This window comes from Salvia hispanica, chromosome 6 (genome assembly GCF_023119035.1).
Source record: "Salvia hispanica cultivar TCC Black 2014 chromosome 6, UniMelb_Shisp_WGS_1.0, whole genome shotgun sequence".
Lineage (NCBI taxonomy): Eukaryota > Viridiplantae > Streptophyta > Magnoliopsida > Lamiales > Lamiaceae > Salvia > Salvia hispanica.
Window position 1 is genome coordinate 48269060 of NC_062970.1, and position 13593 is coordinate 48282652.

Sequence of the window (13593 nt, forward strand, 5' to 3'; positions counted from 1 at the left end):
AGAAGTCCAACATCATTCTGAGCTCTTTTATTACCTCTTTCAGGGCTTCTAGTGTTTCAGGATAGTAATGAATAAAGTCATCGGTCGTCGGCAACTCAATCAGAAAGCTCTCCAGTTCCCCTATCACCCCTAAGATGATGGCTTCTGACATGCTTATAGGCAAACTGCACGTACGAAAATTGACAATATTTACTCTGTAATGGTTATCTCAGATTTTGCTTCATTTTTACCAAATGGATATTTTAGTAATATTAACTCTGAAGAAAAGCACTAGTAGAAAGCTAAAATCAAAAATTTTAAAACAAAAAATCAAAACTATTGCTCCATGTCTCTGTCCCAACTAAGTTAGTCGTATACCTGTTTGAGATATCCTAACTAAACTGAATCATTTCTTTTTTAACAAACAAAAGATACATCCAATCTCTTACTGTATTTCATCATTTACTTTACTCCCTCTCCATCTCTCCTACTTTTCAACACAAATTATGAATATCTTGAATATCTATGCCCAAAAGTTTTGACTCAAATTAATTGGGACGAAAAGAGTATTTAAAAACCAAATTCGGTTGGGGTGTTTCAAGCTCTCCACTAGGCTCAGGATGACAATGGGTCAGATGTAGATCTACTCTTGCAAAACTCAATCTAATACAAGTCTTTTATGTTTTCGTTAAGATTTACCGGATCTTAAAAAATAAGACTCGGGTCGAGATCCAATTTATCCATGTGTCCCCCTAAATGTGGACTTGGATCCCAATGAAATAGTTTGTACTAGTAGTTTTGAAGTCTTACGTTAAAGTCATACTCCCTCCGTCGCCCCGATCAAGAGTCACACTTGCATTTTTGCACTCATTTTTTAAAAATTTTTTGAAAATGATAATAAATAGTTAAAGTAGAAAAATAGTAAAGTAAGAAAGAGAATAATGTAAAAGAGACTCTTCTCTACCTTATTCTTTCTCTTAGTTTACTATTTATTGACTTTAACTATTTATAATCATTTTTATAAAACGAGTGCAAAAACGCAAGTGTGACTCTTAATCGGGGACGGAGGGAGTATTATAATACTATAGTTATAAGTTTCAAATATATTAGATCCCGATTCATAAGATTTGTAGGGTCTGCGAATATATTAGATCCAGATCCAGATCTAGATCCGGATTATTTCTATTTCAAAAGTAATCTTACACAAATCTGCATAATATCATAATTAAGTAATTAATTTATTATCAGTTAGATAATTATTAACACTATATTCCATACAAATTACATAATCCAAAATATGTCATAAAATGAAAACTGATGATATAAACTCCAAGTCTCCAATTATGAAATGAAACACAAAAGCATATAATCTACTTAAAATAAAACTGATAATTTTTTTACTGAATTAAGATTCTAGAGTTTCCCTTTAATTTTTTTAGATACTTTAATACACTTAATCAAAAGCTTTGTGATCCATATTCCTTGGTATAACTCTACTTCCAAATAAAATCAACATTAAAATATAATCTAAACTATATGGATCCAAACCGTATCCTGAATTTGGTCCTTCAAATGAAGCAACAAAAAAAAACCTTAAGAATATAAAGCAAGTTCCCAAACTTGAAGGGCTTTTGATTGAGATTTTTTATATGCAGCACAAATATATGAAGGAAAGGATTTAAAAAATCTATGTAAAACAACATATAATCATAAACATAGTACAAATATATGAAGGAAAGGATTTAAAAAATCTATGTAAAACAACATATAATCATAAACATAGTGAATTATAAAACAATTCAAAGAAGAGAAAATACCTTTTGCGATTATTTCTTCTTATCTTCGTCGGCGACTGTGAATTGAATGGTTATAATTTGTCACACGTCGCGGTCCATGTGTATAGACTTTCCAAGGTTGATTGCTATCATTGGCTCCTACAAAAACCTGTATATTTCAAAAGCCTTAGCTGTAGAGGAAGAAATCATTTCTTAATACGATTCGGGAAAAACCCGACAATAAAAAGGAGTTATTTGAAGACACACAACATTGGAAAAGAAGCATAAATACAAGCAACAACTTCAAATTATGGATCAAATAATTTCAAGGAAAATATACTCAATTGAATGGTAGAGTGTAAATCTTTCTAGAGTTGAAAGAGATTTAAACTCAATATAGACAAGTTTTAGCAAGTTAAATTAATTGGGAGTAATAAAAAACTAATCAATCAACCACTACCTGACGAAGAACAATAAACTAATAATAAAAAAAGTTTAGTCAGCTTATATTGGGGTTTTCGATGGCATAATTTAATCTAAAGTCTCCTCGAAATAATAATAATTATAATGAATTAAGTGTGAAGGATCAATCATCTGAATGACGTATATGCAGCATCAAGGTGCATGCCAGCTATTTTGTTAATTATTAATTCTTTTATCCTAATTAAGTACCAATACTAGTATTTTATCAAGTCTCTCTCAATTACCAAGAGGAATCTCACTCAATAAAGATATTTTCAAACAAAAAATTACTCACTCCAGCCTCTAAAAATGAAATATTTTAAAATGACAGTAATTTTAATGTAAAATCGATAAAAAAAAAATTAATAGCAAGAAAAGTGTATTAAAAGATTATGAATCCTACTTTTATTGGAGCAAAAAGAATTTCTTAAAATAAAAAGTTTGTTTTAAGGACGGAACTAAAAAAGGAAAAGGGTATCTATTTTTAATAGAAGAATCTGAAGGAGTACTATTATTAATATAAGAAGTGTCAAATGTTAGTTCTAAAGATTCCTTCATTTTAAAAGTTGAGTCATTATTATCTAAATTCTTTGGCTTTCACAGCTTTTTGAATAAGAAGTCAATGGTACAATGAAATGCAGTGCGCATGCAGTGAGCTAAAGTTGCAAAATGGAAATAAATGTTATTTAGAGGTATAAAAGTAAATTAATTTCGATTAAATAAAAAATTCAATTATTTAAAAATTTAAAGAGAACTAGTCTATTTAAAAAAAAATTAATTTAAAAGCAGCTTTAAAATGAACTCCAATATGAGGCCTTTGACCTCAGTTACTACTTTAACATCAAACCACTCACACTTATAAACTCTTCCTTTTCTTTTATGGATAATGAATATAAATTTAAAGGCTTGAATATTATAAATTTGAACAGGTAATCTTTTATATCGAGGCATTATACACTCTCGTCCCTCAAGTATAATTTTGCAACTCTGATAAGATCCTATATCTTATTATTTAGATATATCTTTTGATTCACCAAATCCTTCCATATAATTGTTATCTTGGTCAATAAGTTAGGGTATAGTATTTGAGCATTATAAATAGGGATATATGGTTATTATTTGCAGACATTCAGAAAATCAATAAAATCATTATTTGTCCAACATATTGTGGATTTCTCTACAAACCCTAGTTATCGCGTTGCCCGACGGGAAGAACCCGCGCACAACTCGAAACTATTATCTCCGCCGACCCTACCCGCGCACAACTCGAAACTATTATCTCCGCCGACCCTACGATTGGGCGCCGGAATCGTTACTCAGATCGTCGGGAAACTTCCGTCGATCACCGTTAAGGAGGAGGACCTTAACAAATTGGTGCTTTCATCCCGAGCTCACCAACGGAATCACTCCGCAACACCACCATCACCACCGCATCTCATCCTCCATATTCTGTCAATTAAAAAAAAAAAAAAAAGAAAAAGAGAGCCATTCAATCCGTCATCATGGCACACAATCACCATTGCCATTTAGTTCAGCCCTCGCAATTCGACCACCCACCACAGCCGCTCTACCAGACGGACAGTTACAACCGCCAGACGATTCCTAGAGAGACCGCATGCGAGAAAGAGATTCATGCCAAGCTGGATTATCTCCTTGCTGTGTTTGATAAGTGGGATGCCACGGATCGTCGTATCAGAAGATTATATGCTACGCCACGATCTAAGCCGACTCCCAACAGGGTAGAGCATCGAAGTGCAGGGCAGCCATGGCGGGACCCATCGCCGCTCCCGCGCGCAGATAGACCAACTCCTCCACGACGTCCTAACGCGGGGTATCAGGGGAGTTTTCACGACCAACCTCACCCACGAACCATTGCTAACAATTGGGATCAAGTGGGGTGGGATGATCACAGAGACCACCGTCAGCGACAGGGTTTTGAGGAGTATCCGAGGCGACACCAGCATCTTCATAATAGCCACGCCGAGCAGCCTACGTACCGGTCCGACCGATTGCCGAGTCACGGCACAGCTCCGTTGCCTGCCGGTGCCCCGACACCGTCCGACTTCACGCACCGGCCACGTCAGTCTAGCAAGTTTATTAATTCGGGGAAACAGCGGGGTCTACCCAATACACCCAATCTCATGGTTCGTTCGCCTTGCCCAACCCAATTAGCCCCCGTAAGTGATTACAACGAGAATCTGCGTATTTATAGATTGGAGCAAATCGCCCTTCTCGCCCGCGTGAATGCATTGTTTGAGGAGAGTATTGATGACAAAAATCTAGCTGAGGATGTTCCCGACAACGTTGCTCACAATGGGGGCGTTGGTCTTGAGGGTCCAAACGTTGAGTCCCTGCAAGAGGTTCCAAGCGACAAGTCCCTGGAAGAGATCGTCAAGCCAAACGACGTGTCCCAGGAAGAGGTCGTCAAGATGGATAATATGCCGCCGCAAGTGCTCGTCGGGGTATATGATGAGAACATTGGTGAACTGATTGTTCCAACACATCGGGAATTGAAGATGAAAGATGATGTAGAGACTTGGCTTGAGGAGAATGTTGTTGGCTATGAGGATATCACGATTCTAACTGGAGGCCTGTCAAGTAGAAATAATGGAGCATCGAAGATTAACTCTAAGAGTTCAAGATCCCATGTGATGTTTATAGACAAAATTGAATCATGGTGCCAGTCAAGTGTACAAGGTTTGATCTATACCTATTATCACCAACGACTGTTCACGTTTGATCCTGGAGGGGAAGCTTTTGCTATCGGCTATCTTCATTGCATAGTTCTCACCGTGGATTTTAACCGTGGGGGAGTTGATACGATCCTATATCTTATTATTTAGATATATCTTTTGATTCACCAAATCCTTCCATATAATTGTTATCTTGGTCAATAAGTTAGGGTATAGTATTTGAGTATTATAAATAGGGATATATGGTTATTATTTGCAGACATTCAGAAAATCAATAAAATCATTATTTGTCCAACATATTGTGGAATTATCTACAAACCCTAGTTATCGCGTTGCCCGACGGGAAGAACCCGCGCACAACTCGAAACTATTATCTCCGCCGACCCTACGATTGGGCGCCGGAATCGTTACTCAGATCGTCGGGAAACTTCCGTCGATCACCGTTAAGGAGGAGGACCTTAACAAACTCCCTTGAATTAGTTGAACTAATCAAACTTACCTAATTCAAACGTGCAACAAGTTAATGGTATAGGCTTACGATAATCTTCATAGATCAAATATTATATTGTTGCATGCTGGACAATGTAAAGTCCTCAATGGATAAATTACCGTTAACAAGTACAACGAAATTGAATTTAAAAAGATATACTATAATAAAATTATGAAAATTATTGAAAAAACTAGAAAAAATCGAGTGATCAAAACCATATATGAGTTTGACTTGTCGACCCGTTTTGCAAGCATCGTGCAAGTTTTTATTCATTCCCACACAATTGCATTTTGGGCGGTGTCGATTGATGGAATTGCATATCACCCCTAACACTTGGTGTACTGTATTAAAGAATGTGATGTCAATTAAGTATTTTAATTCAAAATAAAGTGATTATACTTATTTTGAGATTAATTTAATTTTTTGACTTGATAAAACCCCAATTTGATTATGTCAATTAAGTATTATAATTCTCATTTGGGGAGGCGCCACCACCAGAACTCCGGCATCATCTACTGAAACAATAAATTTCATTGTGATAAGGTAAGTCTTTGTTCTACATCATTAATTGATCGATACATATTGATTAAGATGTTTTAGGCATGATTAACCTACAATAACCTTATACAATTGTATTTGTTTAGATAATTATGATTGTGATCATAATCCGTTTATGTTTATGGCTTCATTTGTACAAAATGGCTCAAGAAATGAGTGGTTTCCTTATTGCATGTGCATCCACCCCCTTAGTTAGTCATATGAAATTTCCAACAATTACTTTTACATTTTACAATCCTAGCTATGCTAAAAGATTCTTGGATGTGTAAAATCACTAAAAATGTCTAATGTTGAAGAAGTAAAGATCTCAATGAAAGTGATGATAAATAAGGAGAAAACTAAGGTGCTATTTGCCGAATCCAATGGCGATTTTGTAGATATTTTGTTAAGCTTCTTGACATTGCCATTAGGGCGAATCGTGAAGATTTTGGACGAACACTATGGAGCAGAAGAGACGCCTATTATAGGATGCTTAAACACACTCTACAATAGCGTAGCGAATCTCGATAGTTCCCATTTTTGGACTGATGATGCCAAGCATATCTTGCTTAATCCAATCTCTTCATTCGACACCGATTGTAGAAGACTAAAGCTTGATATTAGTACTGATTGTTGTCATGAAAATCTATTTTGTGAGCAGTGCTCTAAGCTTAGATTCACGGGCATGGTTTATGATGATCGTGCTGTTTAGTATTGACAATTTATACAAGAGCATTTCCTGTCTCATAGATGACAACCATTTCAAGTCTTCATATATAAAAAACAGGCTAATCAAACCCAACCTACCATATGGTTATACATCTGCAATCCTGATTATACCTCTCACATAGGAGGAAACCGTACCTGATGATGCTTGTGAAGACATTTCGGCGTTTTCTCATATAATTTTTCCTCAAGGAAGGGGAAAATATATCAACGGACCAAGATCATATTAGGTGATGGATGGTCTAACTGTAAAACCTTTCCATGTTTCCTCAATCCTTTGCAGTCTCGGCCTACAGTTGATTTCATTATCTGATTGGGAGGAAGTGGAGATAGAAATTGGCTTGAAAGAGGTAAACTCACTTGAGTTCTAGTTTCATTCATCCACAAAGTGATATGATACTTTATATTTTATGATCACAAGTTGAGATGATATCTCTGTATGTACATGCTTTAAGCATATTGAAACCTTCTTTAACATCGAATTCTGCTTTGACCAATGGTTTGCTGAATCACTTATCAAACAAGCAATCGGAGCAAGATATCTGAGTCCCATTCCATGTTTTCAATCCCTTCCTGTAACAGCTTTGTTCCTTGCATTTTCTACTCTTTTGGTCTGCAAATTTTTTGTATGGTATTCAAAGATTGAGTGAGGCTCTATGCTTTTGTTTATTTTTAATATATGTAGCCTTGTTTAAGGTGGGGAAGTTGATGACGATTTTGTTTTTTTCTATCCTTGCATACATTTAATCAGATTTGTGGAAGGTGAGGATAGTTTGTAACAGGGGAAAACAGGAGGTTGTCTCCTACAAAAACCAGTATATTTTGATTGCCTTAGCTGTGGAGGAAGAAATCAAAAGGCTATACGGTTCGACTCTCTTAATACGATTCGGAAAAGAACTAACAATAAAAATGAGTTATGTGAAGACATGCAATGCCAGGAAAGAAGAATAAAATACCGGCAACAACTTCAAATTATGGATCAAGGTCAATGTTTGTGGTTGTTACTTATTTCCCAACTAGCAATTTATGAGAACCGTGAATGAGAAAAAGAATGATCTTTATTTCTCAATGATTAAAATTCTAAGGAATTCTAATATTTATAGAATTCACAACCCACTAGACTACTACTACCCTAACTTATTGAATAAGAAACAAATATTTAAATATAAATGGGAAAGATATGGTGAATAAATAGGAAACTAAATAATTGGAATATCATATTGTTAGTACAAACCTATCCCACGTCAGACATTTGACGGAAGTTGGAAGGTGTATATAATTCCTGTCCAACCCCAATTAGTTTGAGGCCTTTTGGGAGTGACCCAAAAACAAATCCGTGTGGATTTGACCTAAAATGGAAAATATCAAACTAATGTTTGCCGACGCTGACAATCCTGACAAGTGGTATCAGAGCCAGAGCCAGGTTGGCGTCGGGTCTGGTCCGATTTGCAAGACCCATGTTTGAGTGGGTCGACGATCTGTCTGAGTCGGAGCCCATTATGTTTTTCGATGTGGTCTCTGTTTGAGGGGGAGGTTTGTTAGTACAAACCTATCCCACATCGAACATTTGAGGGAAGTTGAAGGTGTATATTATTCCTGTCCAACCCCAATTAGTTTGAGGCCTTTTGGGAGTGACCCAAAAACAAATCCGTGCGGGTTTGACCTAAAGCAGAAAATATCAAACTAATGTTTGCCGACGCTGACAATCTGACAAGAATACCGACAAAACCCTCGCAGCGTAGTCAGAATCAGAATAACCAGTCACTAAACAGTGAGTATCAACTCTATAAATGAGACCAACATTAGATGTACCTCTCTAGTAACGAAAGATCCTCTTCACAACCTGCCAGTGCTCCTTTCCGGGATTTCCCATTCACCTGTTAACAACGCTGACAGAAGCTGCTAAAGAGGGAATATGGTTGCAAGGGCTAGTTGGTGATCTTGGTTTACATCAAGATCAAGTTGTTGTGTTCTGTGACAGTCGGAGCACTATTTGTTTAGCCAAGGATCAAGTCCATCATGAGAGGACTAAGCATATTGATGTGAGGTATCATTTTCTAAGAGATGAGAAGAGAATTGAGGTGAAGAAAGTAGGTACTGCTGATAATCCTGCTGATATGTTCACCAAGTCAGTCCTGCAGAATAAGTTCCAACATTGTTTGGACTTGCTTAATGTCATGAGCTGTTAGTTGCCCGTGAAGGGCAAATCCGACACAAATTTGGGAGAAAGTTTGTTCGTATGGCATTGTAATGATGCGTTTGCAAGGTGAATTCGGTTTATGGCAAATCTGAGGCAAGGAATGAGAAGTCTGTTTGTCTGGCATTGTAATGATGCATCTGCAAGGTGAATTCAAGTTAAGGTGGAGATTTGTTAGTATGCCTTGAATCTGTATAAGATTGTGTTTCCTAATTGGAATAGGATTATGTTTCCTAGGCCCAGTCTGTCTCATGTGTGCCTATATATATGGGAGTAGAGCACATAATTCTGTGATCTGTGATCTGACAGATCCAATCTGTATCTGAAAACCGCAGTCATAATACAATTTGTTCTCCGTTCTTGCCCGTGGACATAGCCAACACAACGTTGGTGAACCACGTAAATTATGTGTCTATTTACATTCTTTTGTTTCTCGATTCACAATTGCCCTATTTTTCATAACAAACTGGTATCTAGAGCCTGGTTTTCGAACCTAGGGTTTTGAATTCCGCATCTGTTAGGGTTTATGTGTTAATCGATCAGGATGTCTGCTCTGAACGTGAAGGCCGACGATCCGTCTGAGTCGGAGCCCATTATGTGTTTCGATGTGGTCTCGGATTGAGGGAGAGGTTTGCTAGTACAAACCTATCCCACATCGGACATTTGAGGGAAGTTGGAAGGTGTATATAATTGATGTCCAACCCCAATTAGTTTGAGTCCTTTTAGTAGTGACCAAAAACAAATCCGTGCGGATTTGACCTAAAGCGGACCACATCAAACTAATGTTTGCCGACGCTGACAATCCTGACAAGTGGTATCAGAGCCAGGTTAGTGTCGGGTCTGGTCCGATTTGCGAGACCCATGTTTGAGTGGGGCCGACGATCCGTTTGAGTCGGAGCCCATTATGTGTTTCGATATGTTCTTGAAAGAATAGCAGAGGAATTGATATAGAAGATAAAGAGAGACTGCATATTTCCAGAAATAGTATGTTCATGGATTACAATTGGAATTACGTGCTGCACATATATATAGCTACACTGAGAATAATACTCTACCATAACAAGCAATAGAAGAGTGACAACACAACACATTTAACTGCCTTGGACCACAAGAGCGAGCTGGCCACCTTCTCCTGCTGCCAACGTTTTAGGTGGTCCCAAGAGCACATCTTTCCAGCTCTTCATGTTGTGAGTAGATGCCACGTCCTTGACTGAAGAATCTTCATTTTCACATTTAGCATCAGCATTAGGATTGAGAGCTAGCTTCACTTTAGTTTCAGCTTGCTTGAGAGTGCATAGGCTAACACCTCCCCTCAATTCGAGAGAGGCAAGCGAGCAAACGCCCAGTTTATTGCGCAGCCTGTTGAAGAATTGGAAACTCAAGGGTTTAGTGAGAATATCAGCCACTTGATCAATAGATGGCACATGTCGTAGATCAATCACTTTGGCTGCTACCTTGTCTCTTACAAAGTGCATATCCAGTTCAATGTGCTTGGCTCTGGAATGAAGAACAGGATTGGAGGCCAAAGAAATGGTACTAAGGTTGTCCACCCAAATGACAGGAGGTGCATCCAGCTTAATGTTTAACTCATGTAGTAAAGATTGAATCCAAACAATTTCAGAAGTAACAAGAGCAAGACTTCTGTATTCTGCCTCAGTACTTGATCTAGACACAACTTTTTGCTTCTTAGCACACCAAGAGACTAAGTTTTCTCCAAAATATACACAATAACCTGAAGTAGATCGTCTGTCATCAATATCAGATGCCCAATCTGAATCTGAAAATCCAGCAAGAGAGAATTTGGAGGCTTTAATGTGCAAGCCATAATCAGTAGAGCCACTCAAATATCTTAAAATCCTTTTTACAACCTTCCAATGAGTATCAAGAGGACAAGACATATATTGACTTACTTTGTTAACAGAAAAACTCAGTTCCGGTCTGGTTACAGTCACATACTGTAGAGCTCCAACAACACTTCTATATAGTTTTCCATCCACTGTAGGTTCTCCCTCCACCTTGCTCAATTTGGAATCAGAAACCATAGGAGTTGGAAAAGGTTTTGCCTCTGTCATCTTGACTTTCTTGAGAAGTTCAGAAATATAACCAGCCTGAGATAGATGAAGACCTTGAGTGGTTTTTGAAACCTCAATGCCAAGAAAATGTTTTACTTCACCCAAATCCTTTAAAGAGAATTTCTGATTTAGCTGATCAACAACTCTTTGAACACCATATGGAGAGCTACCAGTAAGAAGCATGTCATCGACATATAAAAGGAGATAGATAGTGTCCGACTTGGTGTTGAGGAAAAATAATGAATGGTCTGCCTTGGATTGAGAGAAACCAAGATCCTTGAGAGTAGACTGCATAGTCAAAAACCATGACCTAGATGCCTGTTTAAGCCCATATATAGCTTTATTGAGTTTACAAACCATCCCCGGGGGTCCCTGCTCAAATCCAGGTGGCTGTCTCATATAAATTTCCTCTTTTAACTCACCATGAAGAAATGCATTGTTAACATCAAGATGCTTGATTGACCAGCCAGAGGTAATAGCAATAGTAAGCATCAATCTGATAGTGGTTGGTTTGACCACCGGACTAAATGTTTCAAGGAAATCAAAACCTGCTTCTTGAGAGAAGCCCTGGGCCACTAGCCGAGCTTTGTGTCTAGCAATTGAGCCATCAGCATTTTTCTTGAGTCTAAAAACCCAAGTGGAACCAATGAGGTTTTTACCGGGAGGCAGGAAGGCAAGAGTCCAAGTTTTGTTACGAAGAAGAGCAAGAAATTCCTCAGTCATAGCACATTTCCAAACTGGAATAGCAAGGGCTATCTTAGCTGACTGAGGAATAACAATGCACAGTTCATCCTTTTTAGAAGAAGCATCAACATCCTTTTTGGAAGAAGCATTAGCAGTGAGAATCTTTGGTTTAAAAATGCCATGTTTAGCCCTAGTGATCATGGGATGGTGATTAAGAGAGACATCTGGAATAGTAGGTGAAGCATCAGGGAGGGATAAGGGGGAAGAAGGGAAAATGATAGACGGAGTAATGGAAACAGAATCTGAATTTTGACTAAGAATTGGAGATGGTGTTGAAATAGGAGAGGGAGTTTGTTGTGGAGCATGAGGAATGGTAGAGGGAATAGAGGCTGAGCATAAAGGTGGAGCCGGATAGAAATCAGGAACAGACAAAGTAGGAGAGTCAGGTTTGGTAAAGTGTGTGGAAGAAAGGTATGGAAAAATTGATTCATGAAAAATAATATCCCTGGTGATTATGAGCTTTCCTGACTTGAGAAGTACCTTATAACCCTTATGAGAGCCACTATATCCCAAAAATATAGCAGATTCAGACCTGAAATCTAGTTTGGATTTGTTTAGGTGCCTGATATGTGGATAGCAGAGGCACCCAAATGGTTTCAAAGCAAGATAATCAGGTTTGGTTTTATAGAGGATCTCATATGGTGAGGAGAATGACAATGTTTTAGAAGGAACTCTGTTAATGAGGAATGTAGCAGTGACAAAAGAATCATCCCAAAAATGTGAGGGCAATCCAGACTGAGCTAGAAGTGTAAGACCAGACTCTACAATATGTCTATGTTTCCTCTCCGCTAGACCATTTTGTTGTGGGGTGTAGGGGCATGACACACGGTGAACTATTCCCTCAGACTCAAGAAAATGAGATAAACCCCTGTATTCACCCCCCCAATCACTCTGGAGAATTTTGAGTTTACAGCCAAGCTGTGTTTCAGCCTGAGACTTGAAATGTTTAAAAACTGGAAGAAGCTCATCTTTGGTTTTCAGTAGATAAATCCAAGTGAATCTGCTAAAATGATCAATGAAATTTACATAGTATCTGAATCCATTTCTTGAAGTAATGGGAGCCGGACCCCAAAGATCAGAGTGCACAAGTTCTAAGGGAGCAGAATGAACAGACAGTGATGGAGAATAAGGTAATTTGTGACTTTTAGAGATGGAACAAGAGTGACAAATGAGATCAGATTTCATTGAATGATAGGGAATATTACAATCTGCTAGAATTTTTTTAACAATAGGAAGAGCACAATGCCCTAATCTCCTATGCCAAAGCTCTAGACTATCTGATCTATTACATGAAGAGTTAAAAACAGTAGGAATTTCTTGAGGCTGAGCATTTGAAAGAGAGTAAGGCTGAGCATTTGGAAGAGAGCTCTTGATTGAAGTAGGCTGAATGGAAATGGAGTTTGGAGAAGCTTTGTGGACAAGGAGGAATTTGTAGAGACCGTTCTCAAGGGTGCCCCGTAGAAGGATTTGCCTGGAAACCTGATCTCTCACAAGACAGTAAGAAGGATGAAACTCAAAGTAGACATGGTTATCTTTAGCAAAATGAGACACACTAAGGAGATTCTTAGACACTTGAGGAACATGAAGTAAATTACTGAGAATGAAGCATCTGGAATTAGGGAAAGATTGAGAATCAGGAGTCACAGTGGAACTACCAACATGAGCAATTTGAATACCAAAATTATCACCAAGATGCAAAGAATTACCTCCATAATATTCTGAGGCACTATTCAGATTTGAAAGATCACTTGATACATGGTGTGTAGCTCCAGAATCAGGATACCAAGAGACTGAAGATGAGCTATCATGGCTGGAATCATTAGCAGGAGAGTGATAAGAACTGCCCCTGGCCTGAGCAATGTTAGCAGATGGCTGAGGATTTCCATAAGAGTGATAAGATTGATGATTTGGCCGTGGC